General features: G+C 38.6%; 1 protein-coding gene across 4 annotated transcripts in view; it reads left to right on the top strand.

Moving 5' to 3' along the window:
- The first annotated feature begins 385 nt into the window (after window positions 1–385).
- pi4kb (phosphatidylinositol 4-kinase, catalytic, beta) overlaps window positions 386–18187 on the top strand; it is a 105326-nt gene continuing 87524 nt past the window's right edge. For 2 of the 4 annotated variants that reach the window (XM_028793946.2, XM_028793948.2), the window contains exon 1: window positions 388–664. The gene's annotated coding sequence lies outside the window, so the exon portion shown is untranslated. Of the gene's footprint in view, window positions 665–18187 lie in introns of all 4 variants that reach the window. The other 2 variants (XM_051922766.1, XM_028793947.2) reach the window with 2 other exon arrangements.

The following is an 18187-nucleotide window of genomic DNA, read 5'->3' on the forward strand; positions in this document are numbered from 1 at the left end:
AACGCAATATCTACGCTATGAGTAATTTTAAATTGTTCCGTTGGGCGTGTACATACGCGAACAGTCCTGCGACATTCCACACATGGCTAAAACTCTTCGCCACGCCCTGCGACCCTTTGCACTGCAGCAGCACCCCAGCCACTCGCTAACTTTTAAATTTGATCAGGCATAATTTTAGACGGCTAATGTGCTGTAATTCCCCGATAGACAATACAGGGGTCCTCAGAAAGGAAAAATACTGTATACGCTATTTTCTTTTATAAGCCTTCAGTAAAATATGATTAAGAAAATGTACGCACGTTTCACATACACGATTTAGACTGCGGCACATACGACTCTTCAGCACAATTTCTGAGGTCTTTGGCGAAGGGTCATGGATGCCATTTTGGCTCAAAGATGGGGGTATCAGTTCTTTCAGGGGGGTTGTACAGTTTGAGCCAAGATGGCCGAACTCGTGAAGCAGATGCACATTTGATGGTCTGCAGAAACTGCGCAAGCGTGAGCCGTCAGGCCTGTCAATCCCTCCAAGTTAGCCGAGCGAGAGATAGAAAGTCGGCAGGATAGAACAACAAGACGAAGGGAGTGAGTGGGAGTCTTTCCAAATGGAGCAGCAGACGGGAAGATAGAGAAGAGCGAAATCTCGGCCGTACTCATCAGCTACCAGGTAATGCACCACTCGTTGTGTTGGAAACGGATAGACGCATTTTGTGTGTTTGGTTGGTTGGTTTCGGGTCCTTAGTTGTTAGACACCGCGCACAACTCTTCTTAAAATAATGTGACAGGGACCGGGGCTCGGTATGGTGCTGGAGAGCTTGGCGGTGTCGGTATCAGTTTCTGACATAAGTTGTTGGCCCGGCAGCCTTGGCGACGTGGGACATGTTTGCGGAAATATAGCTCAGCTAAACACTACCAGTAAAATGGACCATTCCCCTGCCTGTCTTTGGTTTTTATTTGGGACTTGGGGTGTAAGCGACATATTCTGCAATCTAGTGAAAGGGAACCCACTTCCTCTCCAGCAAACACTAATAAAAATGACGGGAAACCGAAGTGTTTATTGAGGCGCTTTAATCAATGCTATTTCTAACCATCGACTGGCTCTAGGATAAGCCGGCTAGTCCGATTAAACCGAGTGTTGCTTGACCGAACCATTTATGTTCACCCCCCCCCCCCAAGAAAATACGTAACGTTGTTTTTTTTTTTTTTTTTTTTTTTGTCTTGCAAGACGCATGGAGAGTTAAGTTAGATTTGACAATACTCTGCTGTGCAAAAAATCAAGAGTTTTTGATGTCGTCAACAATACTTGATATTTAATGGATCGATAAATATCCACAGTCAGCATGCTGCTTTTGGCAAGGCAGTGATGCAAAGTACATAATGGAACGGGTAATAAATTAGGCAGTGGCTTGTGCCGCTGTGCCAAAGGAGAATTAATTAATGGAACTGATCAAAGAGTAAAACTTCAGTGATTGCATTAATTCCAGGCCGAAACCTTAAAAAGTATCACAGAAGTTCATCTTTATACACACAGTATAAAATATTTATAGTACCAAAGAGCGTTTTATTTTGTCACAAAACTTAATGGCTAAAGACTGATAGGAATCTGTAGTTGAAACTTCACAATGGTTCCTGTACTTGAAACTCATTTACTTCAGTGGGTTGCAAGAAGTTCTTTCCTTTCCCATAGTGCAGCCTCTTCCAGTTGTGAATACTAAAATGAATGGTGCTTTTCTCCTACCAAAGTATCCTACAACTACAAGCAATATGTAAAATGATAGCGAGAAGTTAACTGATCTGTCTGAAGGAAGTTTGTACCTTGGCTTTAATTTTCTTTCACAATAGAAACATAAAAGCACTGACACCTTTTCACAAGCGTCTAAGATGAAATATTTAGTTCATACACATCTGTTTTACACAGACCTGTAATCTCAGACATGTTCTTCTACACTCTTTTTTTTTTCTTGCTTGTTTTTTTAGTACAAGTGGTTGAATTATCTTATCTACTATAGACGAAGTAACTTTTCAAGTGACATAACCTGGCATGGAAACAATAGAGAGCTACTAGCCTTAGCTAGTTCTATTGGTTTTAGAACGGTTACAGACATTCAGCCCTCTCATTTTGAATTTCATGAATCTATAACATCTGTCCACTCCCTGTAATCTTATGTTGATCTAAACATGTTTAGAAAATGAGTAGATGAACTTAGCCATGGTGCTAAAGAAGGTTGAACCAGTTATAAAATTCAAGTGGTTGCTTATTCTTTCTTCAGCACACAGTTAATGTTTGATGGGTTTGCTCATTAAAGACATGAAAGATTATAATTATTTGGTTTTCATTAGTTTAAGAAGTCAGATTTTATTAAGTAATATCTAAACGTTTAAATATTTGTGGACTTGTCACAGAGGTCATCCATACAGAATATGTCCAGTAGTGTTCACTGATGAAATTCGCAGTAAATCTACTATGCTCGCCATTTACCTTGTTTGCTGAATATTTTCCTAGAATTTTACCATGCAGCTGTCTTGAAAGAACACTTTTTTTCCAGCTCCCCATGATGTTTTGTGACATTAGTTTGACATCATAGAGCTGTAGCAGCCATAGACATGCATATTGTAAGTGTACTCCACCCCACATTTTAAATCACTACCTCATTTGCTTCATGCACATGTGATGTCACTAGCTGCTTGCAACTCTTGCATTTTTTATGCACTCCATATGCATTTTTTTACGTTAGCTGACCATGATGAGAATACTGTGAGTGCAGCTTCTAAGTATAATAATACTGATCTAGTCATGGCATGTGGCTAATGTCATATGCTAGCTGAATGTATTCACATGCAATTTACTATGTGGCCAATGATCATTAAATTCAAACTTTAAAGGAGCTATTGCTTCTGCTCCCTGAGCCAGCAAATGCATTAGTCCCTGTGAAATAGTAATAGTAATAAATCTTTATTAGTTATTATTATTTAATATGCATTTCTCTCTTGATTGAAGAAAGAAGTGTGAAGCATCTGCAAATAGACTGGAAATAAAGAAGATGTGCCAGCTGTGTGCATGCAGCTGTGCAACTTCAAAAAAATGCTGCATGATGTGTAGGACAAAACTTAGCGGTTTTTAAAATTAATCGCAGTGAAATCCCCATCCGTTATTAAACTGCTTCATGTTTTAATTATCACTATGTACCGCTGTCTGAACCGGCACGATTAGAATGTGCGCTGCCCTCCTTGAGAGGCAGCAAAAGAAAAAGAAAATAAATAATCCGGGGCGCGAGTGACCAGTACTACTTTCCTACTACACCACTTCAAGAATAGAGACACACCAGTGAAAGCAGGGTCAAGTAAAAATGATTATTGTAAGACAATACACATGCTCACTGTAACAAAAAAACCCTTATATACATAATATCGCGCTGCAGCACTCTTCCCCCCCCCCCCCAAATCATTACACAAAGCACTTGAAAACATACATTACTAATAAAGATTTGAGCAAGGGAAACAAAACAAAAAAACAATGGATTTATAGTCCTTTAAATCTTATCTGTATGGTATCGTTGAGCTCAGTCTGCAGTGGGGAATGAGGCGCCGACCATACCTCCTATTCCGGGAAACGTATAGATTAACCGTTCCTTGTGCTGGCCCGTCAGGTCCTCTCCTGCATACCTTCCTTCCGAAAGTAAAAATAATTTGTCTGGAAATGAACCCGGGTTCACCTGACGATATCCATGAGGTGTCAATCCTTTCCCTCGTGCCTTTTTCCGTGATGGCGTCTTCCTCTCACCTAGCCCTGTCCTTTTCTTGTTTCCCGCCACCTATTTACATACTGATAGCTCCTCCCCATACAGTGTCTTGGCCTTCCAAGCCAGGTGCTCCCCTCCCCCTGTACAATGGGCAGGCCTTACAAATTAAGGCATACCACTAAAACAGGAATGGGAAAAGGTACAAACTTACAGAGACACACATATATTCCAGACGACCGTTACAACTATAAATGTATAATGTAGTCTTGCATGCATAGAATACTTATTAAGTACTTGCTGCTGTACAGAAAATGCAAGGGAAAGTAATCTTTAGTTCATTGTTGTTTAACTTGTTAATTGCTTATCAGTGAAAAACTTTAGTGTTGTGTACTGTAGTAAGTATTTGACTACATATGTATTGACTTGTGATTTTCTTTTTTGTTGTACATCTTCATGGTTTATTGTGCTAGGTCAGAGGTTGGCAACCTGTGGATCTTTGACTGCGTGGCTGCGGCTCTTCCCAGAACGATAGACACATTCACATTTTCATGTCTTAACATATTATTTGATAATACTTTCGTAAAGACAAATAATTTATTTATGGGTTAATACTATTTTTCATTTAGATACAGTAATCCCTCCTCCATCGCGGGGGTTGCGTTCCAGAGCCACCCGCGAAATAGGAAAATCCGCGAAGTAGAAACCATATGTTTATATGGTTATTTTTAGAATGTCATGCTTGGGTCACAGATTTGCGCAGAAACACAGGAGGTTGTAGAGAGACAGGAACGTTATTCAAACACTGCAAACAAACATTTGTCTCTTTTTCAAAAGTTTAAACTGTGCTCCATGACAAGACAGAGATGACAGTTCTGTCTCACAATTAAAAGAATGCAAATATATCTTCCTTTTCAAAGGAGTGCAAAGCAAGCAGTCAAAAAAAAAATCAATAGGGCTTTTTGGCTTTTAAGTATGCGAAGCACCGCCGGTACAAAGCTGTTGAAGGCGGCAGCTCACACCCCCTCTGTCAGGAGCAGAGAGAGAGAGAGAGAGATAGAGAGAGAGATAAAAAATCAATACGTGCCCTTTGAGCTTTTAAGTATGCGAAGCTCCGTGCAGCATGGCCTTCAGGAAGCAGCTGCACACAGCCCCCCTGCTCACACCCCCCTACGTCAGCGCAAGAGAGAGAGAGAGAGAGAGAGAAAGTAAGCTGGATAGCTTCTCAGCCATCTGCCAATAGCGTCCCTTGTATGAAATCAACTGGGCAAACCAACTGAGGAAGCATGTACCAGAAATTAAAAGACCTATTGTCCGCAGAAACCCGCGAAGCAGCGAAAAATCCGCGATATATATTTAAATATGCTTACATATAAAATCCGCGATGGAGTGAAGCCGCGAAAGGCGAAGCGCGATATAGCGAGGGATCACTGTATTTCTTTATATGTGAATCAGGCGGCCTGTCGTGTGTCTCTTTTGCGTTTAACCTCTTAACTTCATAATCTTCATCATCCTCGGAGTCATTCTGTTCGATGTGATTATGTCTTTGGTCAAATCATATGCTCTCCAGAGTTTTCTTCAGTACCTGAGATTGGATGTACGCTTCAATGTTTATTGGGATTTCTAATTCTGTCATATACTTTTTGTTGTTAATCATCACTATGCCTCCCCTTCCTAGGTCTTCATAAACATTATTATATTCTATTTACAGTTAGGTCCATAAATATTTGGACAGAGACAACTTTTTTCTAATTTTGGTTCTGTACATTACCACAATGAATTTTAAATGAAACAACTCAAATGCATTTGAAGTGCAGACTTTCAGCTTTAATTCAGTGGGGTGAACAAAACGATTGCATAAAAATGTGAGGCAACTAAAGCATTTTTTGAACACAATCCCTTCATTTCAGGGGCTCAAAAGTAATTGGACAATTGACTAAAAGGCTGGAAAGAGAAAAGGCGACTTTAGCCACTTATTACAAATGGATGGAACTTTCCAACTGTCGAAAGGAGGACTAACTGATTTTCGAAAAGTGGAACAGCCTTCCAGACTATTATTGTCAACTCAGAATAGTAATGTTTGGAATTTTAATGATTTTGGGTCCTCTTATTCTTGTGAGCAGTTGTTCTCCAACATGAATGATATCAAGTGCAAGCTAAGAAGTCAACTTAATGATGTAAGCTTTGAAAAATGTTCACAATTGAAGACTTCCATCTACTCACCAAACATGAAACAACTCTGTGAATATGTAGTGTCAGCAGTCTCATTACATTTTTTTTATTTATTTTTATAAGTACTTGAAGTTTTGATTTTGTGTTAAATGCATATGTACCCATATCGCATTAAAAAAATCATATCTCAAAACCCCTTCTCTACCCATTGTAAATCTTGGGGCAAACATTTAGGATAAAATGGCTCTTCGCTTTAAAAAGGTTGCCGACCCCTGTGCTAGATAATCCATCCAGTTTTTTTTCATTCGAATTGCTTAAGTAAAAGTCTTATGAATCAACCCAGAATTAAATATCAATTAAAACATTCACGTAAACACATACACTGGAACAGAGCAATCCGATTAGACAAGGTGATGTAATGTTATTTAAAACATATATCAGGGCTTGAAATTTTGGTATTGAATTTCAGGTATTCCTCATAAGTGTAGTAATTCTTGCAAATTTGGATTTTTAATGTGACAATGTCAAATATTTATTTGGCAAACAATTTCTCTTACTTGTTGCAGGGATATTCAGTGTCTTTTTTTTAAAGCACTGTTTTATAATTGTGCCTTATTTCTTACTTAGGAATTACCATATTTTTTGCTCCATAAGACGCACTTGACCATAAGACACATCTAGGTTTAGAGGAGGAAAACAAGAAAAAAATATTCTGAACCAAATGGTGTACTAATATATTTAATAAAATATAGCAGAATAATATTTCAACCATGTAAAGTCAACAGTGGTATTAAGAACCATCATCACTGTCATTAACAAATTAGGGGAGACTTTAAGGTTCAAGCACTCTTCTAGTTTTCTGGAAACCCCAAGAACTCCTCATCGCTAGTGTCAGAATGTATGAAGCTCAGTTGCTCACAATCACTGATATCCCTTTCTTCGCTATCTTCATATATGATACTATCTTCAGTTCCATTTAAGGCATTGCTAATGGTAACTTCCACCTGCAGCTATAGACTCTTCAGTACGCGAGCGACTCTCTACGTTAGTGTTCAGATCTGGACAGTACATGTGCCCAAAACATTAACATTTATATGTTACTTACATAAAAGCCAGATCGAATGTTATTTACCTTACTTCCTACAGCGTAATGTAATGAGCGTAATGCAGGAATCTATTGTTGGCATAGAGCTGGACGGTCTGACATCCGTAGCAGAGCAACGGGCACTCAGCAGGCTCCTATCAATTATGGAGAATCCACTACATCCATTAAACAGTGTCATCTCCAGACAGAGGAGCAGTTTCAGTGACAGACTGCTGTCACTGTCCTGCTCCACTGACAGACTGAGAAGATCATTCCTCCCCCAAACTATGCGACTCTTCAATTCCACCAGAGGGGGTAAACGTTGAACATTATTCAAGTTATTGTCTGTTTTTTTTATCTGCATTTTTTATTACTCTTTAATATTTTTGCTGCTGGAATATGTGAATTTCCCCCTAGGATTAATAAAGTATCTATCTATCTATCTATCTATCTATCTATCTACCTACCTACCTACCTACCTACCTACCTACCTACCTACCTACCTACCTACCTACCTACCTACCTACCTACCTATCTTTCTTCACAAGTAGACTGCAGAGCTTCCTGTGTTTGATCGACACAGGCATGCTCAAAAAATACACATGTAATGCCACGAAAAGTGCACGCTGACACTTCAGTTTTAAGCAATGGTACAAGAATGCAGTCAAACTTCTTGTTTGGGCACATACACTGTCCAGATCTAAACACTAGCGTGGAGAGTCGCTCGCGTACTGAAGAGTCTATAGCTGCAGGTGGAAGCTGCCGTCACTGTACTTTGTATGTAAGAACCAGAGTGTTATTTACCTTGATTTATTTACTTATCTTCCTACAGCGTAAAGTTACAAGTAGACTGCAGAGCTTCCCGTGTACATATACAAAGTACAGCGATGGCAAACGTGCGACGTGCATTCTTTCTCCGATGTAGAACCCTCGTCATCATCTGAGTTCACCTCTGTTGTAGGACGTCTTTATGTGAAAACAACAGGGTCAGAATGGGGGAAGCGTGAATGCGACTGAGAGAATAAAACTGAATAAAAAAAAAAAAACGAAGCTAACCTTTACAAGTTGTAGACACGGAACACACATGAAATGGATGTGTTCCAAATAACAAAATATTTATAAAAGGTGTAATTTTGCATGACTTCTCACTCTATACAACTCTAAGCAACTGACACGCAGGTGAACAGACTTGAGCTGAGAAAACTGTGCTGCGGTGGGGGGGATGTGATAGCAGGCTGCTTGCTGCTTATGGACATATTTACAAGACAAAAGATGCAAAATTTTTAAATTATTGACATGCATGTTCACGTCTTTGAAAGTTCGAAAATGTATCTGTAGGAGATTAGGCAGAAGCAGTTTTTATCTTTATGAAGAAATTTAAATCACTGTTGCTCATTTGATTTGTTTACATTTGTGATTGCTTATTGTTAGCAGGTGCCCATTTGAGTGGTTTATTTAGTTTTTTTTTAAAATAGTGTTAAAAACCTGAATTTTTGTGTGTTTACCTTTGGTTATTTCAAACTGGACGTATGCTGTGAATTTTTGCTTTTTACATGAGAATGGTTTATGTTCTAAATTAATGTAAAATTTGATAAACTTTCAATGTATATTAGTGTTTTTTTAACCACATTTTAAAATTGCTGTGATAATACCAAAGACCTAGAGCTGGGCGATATGGACAAAAATATTATCACAATATTTGTTTCTGTATCGATCAATTTCAATAATTATTAAGATATAGTTTCATATTACTGTTTCCATTTTAAAAGAGTATCCTAATATATTTTAAATACAGAATGTTTCCTTAAAAATAATGGAATGTTACTGATTGTCAAGTTTTCAGAATGGTTTCTCTTGCAATAGCTGAAATTAACAAGGCAATATATCAATGTAGAAAAACAGTGTGCACAACAGTTTAATAGTGCAAATATGTTAAATTTCAAACATAACATAATGCAAACCAAATCTCCATTACTAACTGCAATAAATATCTACTTCTGTTCCCTAGCACTTAAAAATCTCAGGTACAATAGTACCTAAAATAATTTGGGGTCTTGTATTTTTTTTCTATAAAAGCAGCACACATTGTCTCTTGTACACTACAGATTTTTTGCTTTTTAGCTGAAAGACTAGCCTATTCACTGTCTCTGGCTTCATGTATTATTAATTGATAATTAGCCTAGTAGAGGAGGCCACTCAGTTGTAGTTTATTGTAATGTCAGTATTGAAAATTTTATCTAAGCAACATACAGTCATCTCTCACCTATCGCGGGGGTTACGTTCCAGAGCCCCCCGCGATAGGTGAAAATTCGCGAAGTAGCGACCTATATTTATTTTATTATTTATACATATTTTAAGGCTTTATAAACCCTTCCTACACTCTTATAAACCTTTCTTACTCTCTTGTTAACCTTTCCCACACTCTTATAAACAATTCCTATGCTCTTAAACACTTTCTACATTCTTAAACACCGCAGACCAACACTGCATGCAACGATCAGACGTCGATGTGTCTGCACTCGCTTTGTGAAGGGGGGCAGCTGAACTCACGCTGAGCAGAAATGGACTTTGTGCTGCTTCTGCAAAATGCCTGCTTGTCGCTCTGCGCGTTCGGAAGGAGGAGGAGGAGTGGGGGTGTGTGAGGGCTGAACGCACGTTTGCTCAAACCCCCCTCCCTGGAGGCGCAGTACGCTCCTGCCACTTCGCATTGTCAAGGGGGTGGGGAGCTGAATGAACGCTAAGGAGAAGTGGACTTTGTGCTGCTTGTCGCTCTGCGTGTCAGTAATTTAAAAGCCTGTACAGCACCTATTTTCCTGTCTCACTGTCTTGTCTTGCGTGAAGTTAAAATGTTTTATAATAGTGAGATGTTATTCATATCCTTAGCCCGACATCCACATATCATGTGTTAACAAAGTGTGTTTTTTAAGTTTACATGTGTTTAAAGCATGTGGGATGGGTATTTTAAGTCTTAAACTATAAAAATGTTTATTTATATGGTCTTTCTATATCGCGGATTTTCTCCTGTTGCTGATGGGTCTGGAACATAACTTCCGCGATTGGCGGGTAAGCACTTGTATTTAAAAACCCACGAAGTCGTGAATCCGCGAAAAGTGAACCGCGAAGTAGTGAGGGATTACTGTAATACTAAGCATATTCACAACTATAAATTAATAAAACTAAACTAATAACCTGCACTTACTGATTGCATATGTACGAAGCACCAAAGGAGAGTCCAACATTTGAGTGACACAGCCTCAACAATGTTCAGTTCATTGTTCATAGTAATACACACCTAGTGGTCCTCTCTAAGCCCCTTGGAAGACAGGGCGTCCTTGAGCGCCGTTGCAATAGTTTCTGCCGTGTGATCCATGATAAAATGTGTGGTTTGAAGACATTTGCTCTGTAAATTCCTTTCCGTGTCAACATAGTGAATAGTAAGTGTTATGTAAGGCTCTGATGTCCGACTCTACCATAAGTCGGTTGTAGTGACAAAGTATCTTGCATCTTTTAATGCAGCCTTTAAGTTAGCTTGTCATTCATCATAAAACCTACCTAGGGTTGATTACTTTAAACAGTTTCCTGAAGCCTTCCTTTTATACAACACTCACTGGCATCACCTCTTTTGCTTTGAAGTCTGTGATGTCCTGATGCCTTTTTGATTTTCTGTTCTGTGGGTTCATAGAGGCAGATGACGACACAATTGACTGCTCGAACAGCAACACTGCTTTGAGGATTCTTTTTGACATTCACTATAATTGACTGGATGGTGTTATTTTTTTAAGGTGTGGAATAGGTTTGTTTTATTAGTCTTTGCTTAGACCTGTTTGCAACATATCTTGCATTATTTGTGCTTGGTCTGATTTGAGATAGTCAAACTACTTCCAAATTTTTGAAGTGTGCCCTTTTTTTGGTATTATGTCTTCCTGAGCATTTAATAGATTTTCTTCCTCGGCTTCACTTACCAGGATGTCCTTGTTGCACACCACATTTCCCATACTCTAGACCATGTTGCTAATGTTTACAGCATAGCTTACTCATGGGGGATGTACATATTTGTAAGGTGCATCATGATTGACTTTTGTGCAGGCATTTCGCGAAGCCCCTGTGCTGCGTGAAAAAACCACGAACATTTTTTTTTTTTAATCTATATTAATAGCCTACGTTTTTCATCATTATTGTCAAGTTTTTCTCCCCCGATCAAAAATCAAAATGTTTTTTTTCACCCAGCACTACAAAAACCATGGCAATTTTGGTCACAATCATGACAATGTAATTTTGATACTGTCTTATCCCTAGTGGCATGGAGACAATCAGTGCCCTGAAGATTGGAATTCTGTAAGTGAAATTTATATATATATCCATCCATCCATTTCCCAACCCGCTGAATCCAAACACAGGGTCACGGGGGTCTGCTGGAGCCAATCCCAGCCAACACTGGGCACAAGGCAGGGAACCAATCCCGGGCAGGGTGCCAACCCACCGCAGTTTATATATATATATATATATATATATATATATATATATATATATAGCTAGTTTGTGGCCTTTTGTTATATTTTGCTTGTGGCTATCTTTATGTCTGCCGCATTTGTTGATTAAGGTAAAGTGGCGCAGTGGTTAGCTGTACTGCCACACAACTCTGGTCACATTTTTTGGCCTCGATAATTGGTCCAGCATAGTGGTCAGACATTTCATTAGCACACTTAAAAGACCAATGCATCATTATAATCCATACAAAACTAGTTCAGTTCCTTTTTCCTTATTGACTCAAATGCATTTTGCTGTGTTCAGCGAATTTCTCAAACATTTTCACGATTTCACCAAATTCATGGAGGGACAAACTCCTTGAGGTTTGCTCATCACTGATCCTCACATTTTTGGATATAAGATCTGATCATGAAAACATTCCCTGGATTACTATGTCAGTCTGTGGTAAATTTCAGGAAGCGTTTTAATTCCTGAGATTTAAGTTCCTTCACAAAATATGTCAGTTCTGCTTACAGCATTCCCAAGATACATTTAATCAGTTTGTATCAAGTGCATTATGAAAGGGCTATGTTTTGTATCAAATTAGAGAATGGGCTGTTTTGTACAGATTCTGAGTTTATTTGCTTGGGTAAAAGCCACTTTTAATGACAGTTTTGAGCTAGTATATGTTCTGTTTTTGAGCGATACAGTAGATTAAAAAGAAGTAAAATGGTAACTTTAACTTTTTATCTTTTTTTTAAAACTTTTTTTACGATTAGCTTACAATCTAATGGACTAAGCAATTGTTTTCATTTTCATTTTGGGCAGATTTATTCATTGTGTTTTATTTTTCAATCCTTTAAAGCTAGACTGATTTCTAGCTTGACTGCTGATTTGGCTGTGTATGGACTATTTTTCAGCCTATCCCAGCTTTAAAACTTACCTGGCTTTGTTCTCCGGACATCTGAGTTTTCTGTATCTTCGCTTAACATGTGGACCGGTAGGATATTTATTTGGCTCGTGTTTGTTTGGTCCCTCCTGTCGTTCGCTATCCTACCTGCGACAGGCCTGCTTCAGTACTCAGCTGCCGAGCTCCTCCGACTGCGCTTCTACCTGTCCAAGCCTCCGCTGACTGGGCTGTATCTCTACCCAGACATCATATTCCTCCCCAGTGGGAGATACATCCAAGCTGACAGTTTGAAAATAATAAACTCCATCTGGTCCAGTTCTTGACTTCCTCCATGTACCCTAAGTTCTTGTCAATAAGCCGCGGCTTATCTAAGGAAAAAAGTTGTGAAAATGAAAAAATAGAATATCGGCTTATACATAAGTCCGGCTTATACATCCATCGCGGGGGTTGCGTTCCAGAACCACCCGCGAAATAAGAATATCCGCGAAGTAGAAACCATATGTTTATATGGTTATTTTTATATTGTCATGCTTGGGTCACAGATTTGCGCAGAAACACAGGAGGTTGTAGAGAGACAGGAACGTTATTCAAACACTGCAAACAAACATTTGTCTCTTTTTCAAAAGTTTAAACTGTGCTCCATGACAAGACAGAGATGACAGTTCCGTCTCACAATTAAAAGAATGCAAACATATCTTCCTCTTCAAAGCAGTGAAGCAAACAAATCAATATGTCTGTTTGGCTTTTAAGTATGCGAAGCACCGCGGCACAAAGCTGTTGAAGGCGGCAGCTCACACCCCCTCCGTCAGGAGCAGACAAAGAGAGGGAGAGGGAGAGTTTGTTTTTCAGTCAAAAATCAATACGTGCCCTTCGAGCTTTTAAGTATGCGAAGCACTGTGCAGCATGTCTTTTCAGGAATCAGCTTTACAAAAGATAGCAACGTGAAGATAATCTTTCAGCATTTTTAGACGAGCGTCCGTATCGTCTAGGTGTGCAAACAGCCCCCCTGCTCAATCCCCATACGTCAGGATCACAGATAGTCAGCGCAAGAGAGAGAGAACAGTAAGCCGGGTAGCTTCTCAGCCATCTGCCAAAAGCGTCCCTTGTATGAAATCAACTGGGCAAACCAACTGAGGAAGCATGTACCAGAAATTAAAAGACCCATTGTCCGCAGAAATCCGCGATATATATTTAAATATGCTTACATATAAAATCACAATTTAAATGACCGCTACGCGCTCGTGTTGACTCGGCGACGCCCAGAGCAGAAAGAACGCGCTCCGGCCGCTCCAACCGCGCCATGCGGGGAGTGAGAGAGACGGCAATATCTCACACTCTCTCCCCCTTAAAGAAATTAAATGGGCGCGAGTGCAATATCTCACACTCTCTCCCCCCTTAAAGAAATTAAATGGGCGCGAGTGAGACCACTGACCTCCCTCCCTTCTACTAGTTATAGGTTATAGTACGTTCGGCTTATCCATGAGTCCGGCTTATCTATGATACGATTTTATTTTAAAAATTCGTATGATTTTTGGTCTCCGGCTAATACATGAGTCCGGCTTATAGACAAGAACTTAGGGTAATTTAGGCAGAGTCACTGACCACAGTGTGTTAGCCAGCCTAGCCCGGTCGGCTAACACCATTGCTAAATGCGATAACGCCGTTGTCAGCTTCAGTTTGCTGAACATCCGCTCACTTAAGAGCAAGGGGCCTCTCATCCACAATCTCCTTACTGATCGTAAGTTTGACTTTTTCTGTCTAACTGAGACATGGCAATAACCTCATGACTTTTCCCAACTTAACGAATCCACTCCCCTGGGGTTTGTTTACACCTCTCAACCCCGTGGCTCTGGCCGGGGGGGGAGGTCTCGCGTTAATGTATCATGAGAAGTGGAAAGTCCTGCCGTTGTCTGTTCCTGCCTTCAGTTCTTTTGAATATCTTGTATGTCAATTAACTGTACCTATTCCTACTATTATTGCAACTGTTTACCGGCCCCCTAAATCAAATAATGACTTTCTGAATGACTTTTCTGTTTTTCTTACACACCTATCTACTGTTTCATCAAGCATATTTCAATATACATATGGATAATATCAGTGTCCCTATTACTAGAGACTTTACATCCTGCCTTGAGAATTCTGGATTCCAACAGCATACTGATGTTCCCACTCATTCCAAAGGACATATCTTGGACTTGATTTGCTGTTCTGGAGTTACCCCGCTTGATTGTACTGCGGATGAACTCCCCATAGCTGATCACTTTATTTCATTCAATGTTAAACTTGCACTTTCCAACACTCAGCTTTCCCGTCTCATGTCTTTCCGTAATATTAAGAATATTAACTTAGACTCTCTTTCCTCTAGTATTGATTCCCTTATGGACATTCATAATTTATCCACTCCTGAAGAACTGGTCTCACACTATAACACTGGACTTAATGGTATTCTTAACTCTGTTGCTCCATTAAAAACTAGATCTGTTTCTTTCTCTTTTTCTGCTCCCTGGTTCACGCCTGAACTTCGGCTTTTGAAAGCCAAAGGCCGGCAACTTAAATGGTTGTATAAAAAAACTGGACTCTTTGTTCACAAAGAGATGTACAAAAACCATATATTTTATTAAAAGGACTGTATTGCCCAAACTAAATCTATTATACTCATATTATTTCTTCCAATGAAGGCAACACCATGTCGTTGTTTTCACTGCTTAATAATATCACACAACCCCCGTATTCTTTACCTTCTCACCTTTACTCAACTGATTTTTGCAATTCCCTTGTGTACTTTTTTAATGAAAAAATCCAGAAGATTCATCAGTCTCTCGGTATGGATTCCTCCAGTACTTCATTTGAATTTCACCCACCAACTCACTCATTTTCCTCTTTTCAGCTTCCTACTTTCTCAGAAATCTCAGATCTTGTCTGTAAGTCTAAGCCATCCACCTGTCAACTGGACCCCCTCCCTACAGTTCTTGTCAAAGCCTGCCTCCCCTCTCTGGTCAGCCTTTGACACTATTTGTCACATTACTCTTCTCAATAGATTATCTTTGATTGGCATTACCCACACTCCACTAGATTGGTTCAGATCCTACCTCTCAGGCCACACACAGTTTGTTCAGCTTAAAACTTTCACATCCCAACCCACCGATGTTACTTCAGGTGTGCCCCATGGCTCTGTCCTGGGGCCCTTCCTTTTCATTATTTACCTCCTTCCCCTTGGTAATATCTTTCATAAATATAACATTAGCTTCCACTATTATGCTGATGACACCCAGCTCTGTCTCACTAGAATGCTTACTGCTTCTTTTCCACCCTCCTCACTTATTGATTGCATAGCAGAAATCAAATCCTGGTTTTCTTCAAATTTTCTTAAATTAAATAGTGACAAAACTGAGTTTCTCCTCATTGGTACAAAATCAACATTATCCAAAACTGATCATTTTTCATTTGTTATTGATAATTCCTCTGTCTCCCCTTCCCCACAGGTTAAGAGTCTGGGTGTCATCCTTGATAGCACTTTATGCTTTCAGTTCCACATCAATAACATCTAACGGCCGGCATATTTCCACTTGTGTAACATTAATCGTATTCGCCCCTCTCTCACTCCCCACACCACTGCTGTCCTTGTTCTTAGCCTTGTCACTTCTCGTGTGGATTATTGCATTTCCCTTTTCTTTGGTCTTTCTCGCAAATCTCTTTATAAGCTTCAACTGGTCCAGAATTCAGTTGCCCGTATCATTACTAGAACCCCCTCTATTCACCATATCACTCCCGTTTTGCAGCAGCTTCGTTGGCTTCCAGTTAAGTTCCGCATTCAATTCAAAATTCTTCTGTTAACTTTTAAGTCTATCCACAACCTTGCCCCTCCATATCTGTCTGACCTCCTCCATCTTGCCATTCCCTCCCGTACCCTTAGATCCTCTTCCTCCATCCACTTGACTGTCTCCTTCGTCCGTCTTACCACTATGGGGAGCAGAGCATTCAGTTTCTCTGCTCCCCAGCTCTGGAACTCACTACCATCTGAGCTTAGAAATATTGAATCATTTTCACTTTTCAAATCTAAACTTAAAACTCATTTGTTTAAGACTGCTTTTTCTCTTTGATTACAAATGCTCTGTCTGATTTTAATTTTTGTATTTTAGTTGTAGTTTTGTTTATAATCTGTGTTTTATCTGTTCTTCGGTGTCCTTGAGTATTTAGAAAGGCACCTACAAATATGTAAAATGTATTATTATTATTATTATTATTATTGTTAAGGCTACCATCTTAACAAATGACTGATTCAGATATTTTACATTCAAAGTGTTGTTGTGAAATTAGCAAAACATTTAGATTTTAATATTCATATTAAAAATTAGCATATATTTGAATATTTTCAAATGTTGTTTAAAATGTTTGCATGCCTCATGTACATTTGTACTATACGTGTTTTTTGTTTTAATTATTAAAAGTTTAAGTTTTTACCTAAGTTTTTACCATTTTTCACCTGTAAAAGCATGAAGTGCTTTAGATTCAAAAAGTTGTTCTTAATAGATACAGATTAAAACGTGCAGGGGTTTTGTTTTTCATAAAAAAGGTGTTCCCTGTGAAAATAACGTGACATACTCAAATCATTTGCTATTGCACAAACACGTTTAACTAATTTATTATTTAGTATTTTTTTTCTTTTTCCTCAGCTATGCTTCTAGAAGTCAGAAGATGTAATTTTATCTGCCCAACTCTCTCTTATGTAAATTAAGGCACTGTGAGTCCTTACTTAGTTTACAAATAATGTAATTACATACACTAAATGTTGCATCCTAATGGTCTTTAACACAATGAATGCTAAATAAGAGTTAAAGTGTAGATGGTAATCAATAGACATATGCCATCTTGTAAGCTGTCTTCGGGGCTGTAGCTCCAAATACAAACATATTTGGCATCTGAAATAAGAATGAAAAATCAGAGTGGCGTAACATAACAGAATATTTCACTTTCGTTTTTGTATTAGTCATATTTTATATAACAATTATTTTTCATAAAAATAATTTTCCCCCATGCATTTAAATATCTCTCAGCAACTAGTATTATTCCACTACATTGTTCAAATGGAAACCACATTTTATTACAATGAATTGTGCAAGATCTAAATTTTTAGGCCCTGCTGAGTTACAATGCATTTGGAGTGCACAAAACTGCTATCATGCAGCTGGTGTGCATAAAGAATGTTCTGCTCCATGCACTAAATATAAAGTAACTCAAATAGACTTTTTTTTTTTAGAGAGAATACATTTTTATTGTGTGTTACTCAATAACTAGTGCAATTAGTATATGGAATTACTCCTGCTTTAACTTTGGCATTAGGAACATTACATTTACCTATTTTCACTGTGGCAGTCAATGTCTTAGACTTTTCATTCTAATTATTGCTTAACAGTCACTTTTTTTTAGTACAACTTTTCAAACAAATTAAAAAAATTAGTTTGAGAGTATATCAGTAAACTATTAAGTTAACAGTACAGAATGAGATTTTAAAATGTTGAAGAAGAAATTAGTTCCACTCCCAGACTAAAACTAGCTGATTTTGCTTAAAACAGCAATTAGTTAGAGATCTCTGGTTCAAAAGTGACTTTTAGGATTCTAGTGAATTGTTATTGCTGAAGACCAGCACAGTACAAAAATTCCTCCTAAAATGCAGTGTGCGAGTTGTGTTTTAGAAGCCGAAGATGGTCCATTTTACTAATGATGATACATATTAATCATTCAAAAATATGAATAGGCTGATCCTGGAACTAATATGTAAAAGTAGATTTCACATCGTATGTCAAAAGTAATATCATGGTG

The sequence above is a fragment of the Erpetoichthys calabaricus genome, chromosome 2 (assembly GCF_900747795.2).
Source record: "Erpetoichthys calabaricus chromosome 2, fErpCal1.3, whole genome shotgun sequence".
NCBI lineage: Eukaryota > Metazoa > Chordata > Cladistia > Polypteriformes > Polypteridae > Erpetoichthys > Erpetoichthys calabaricus.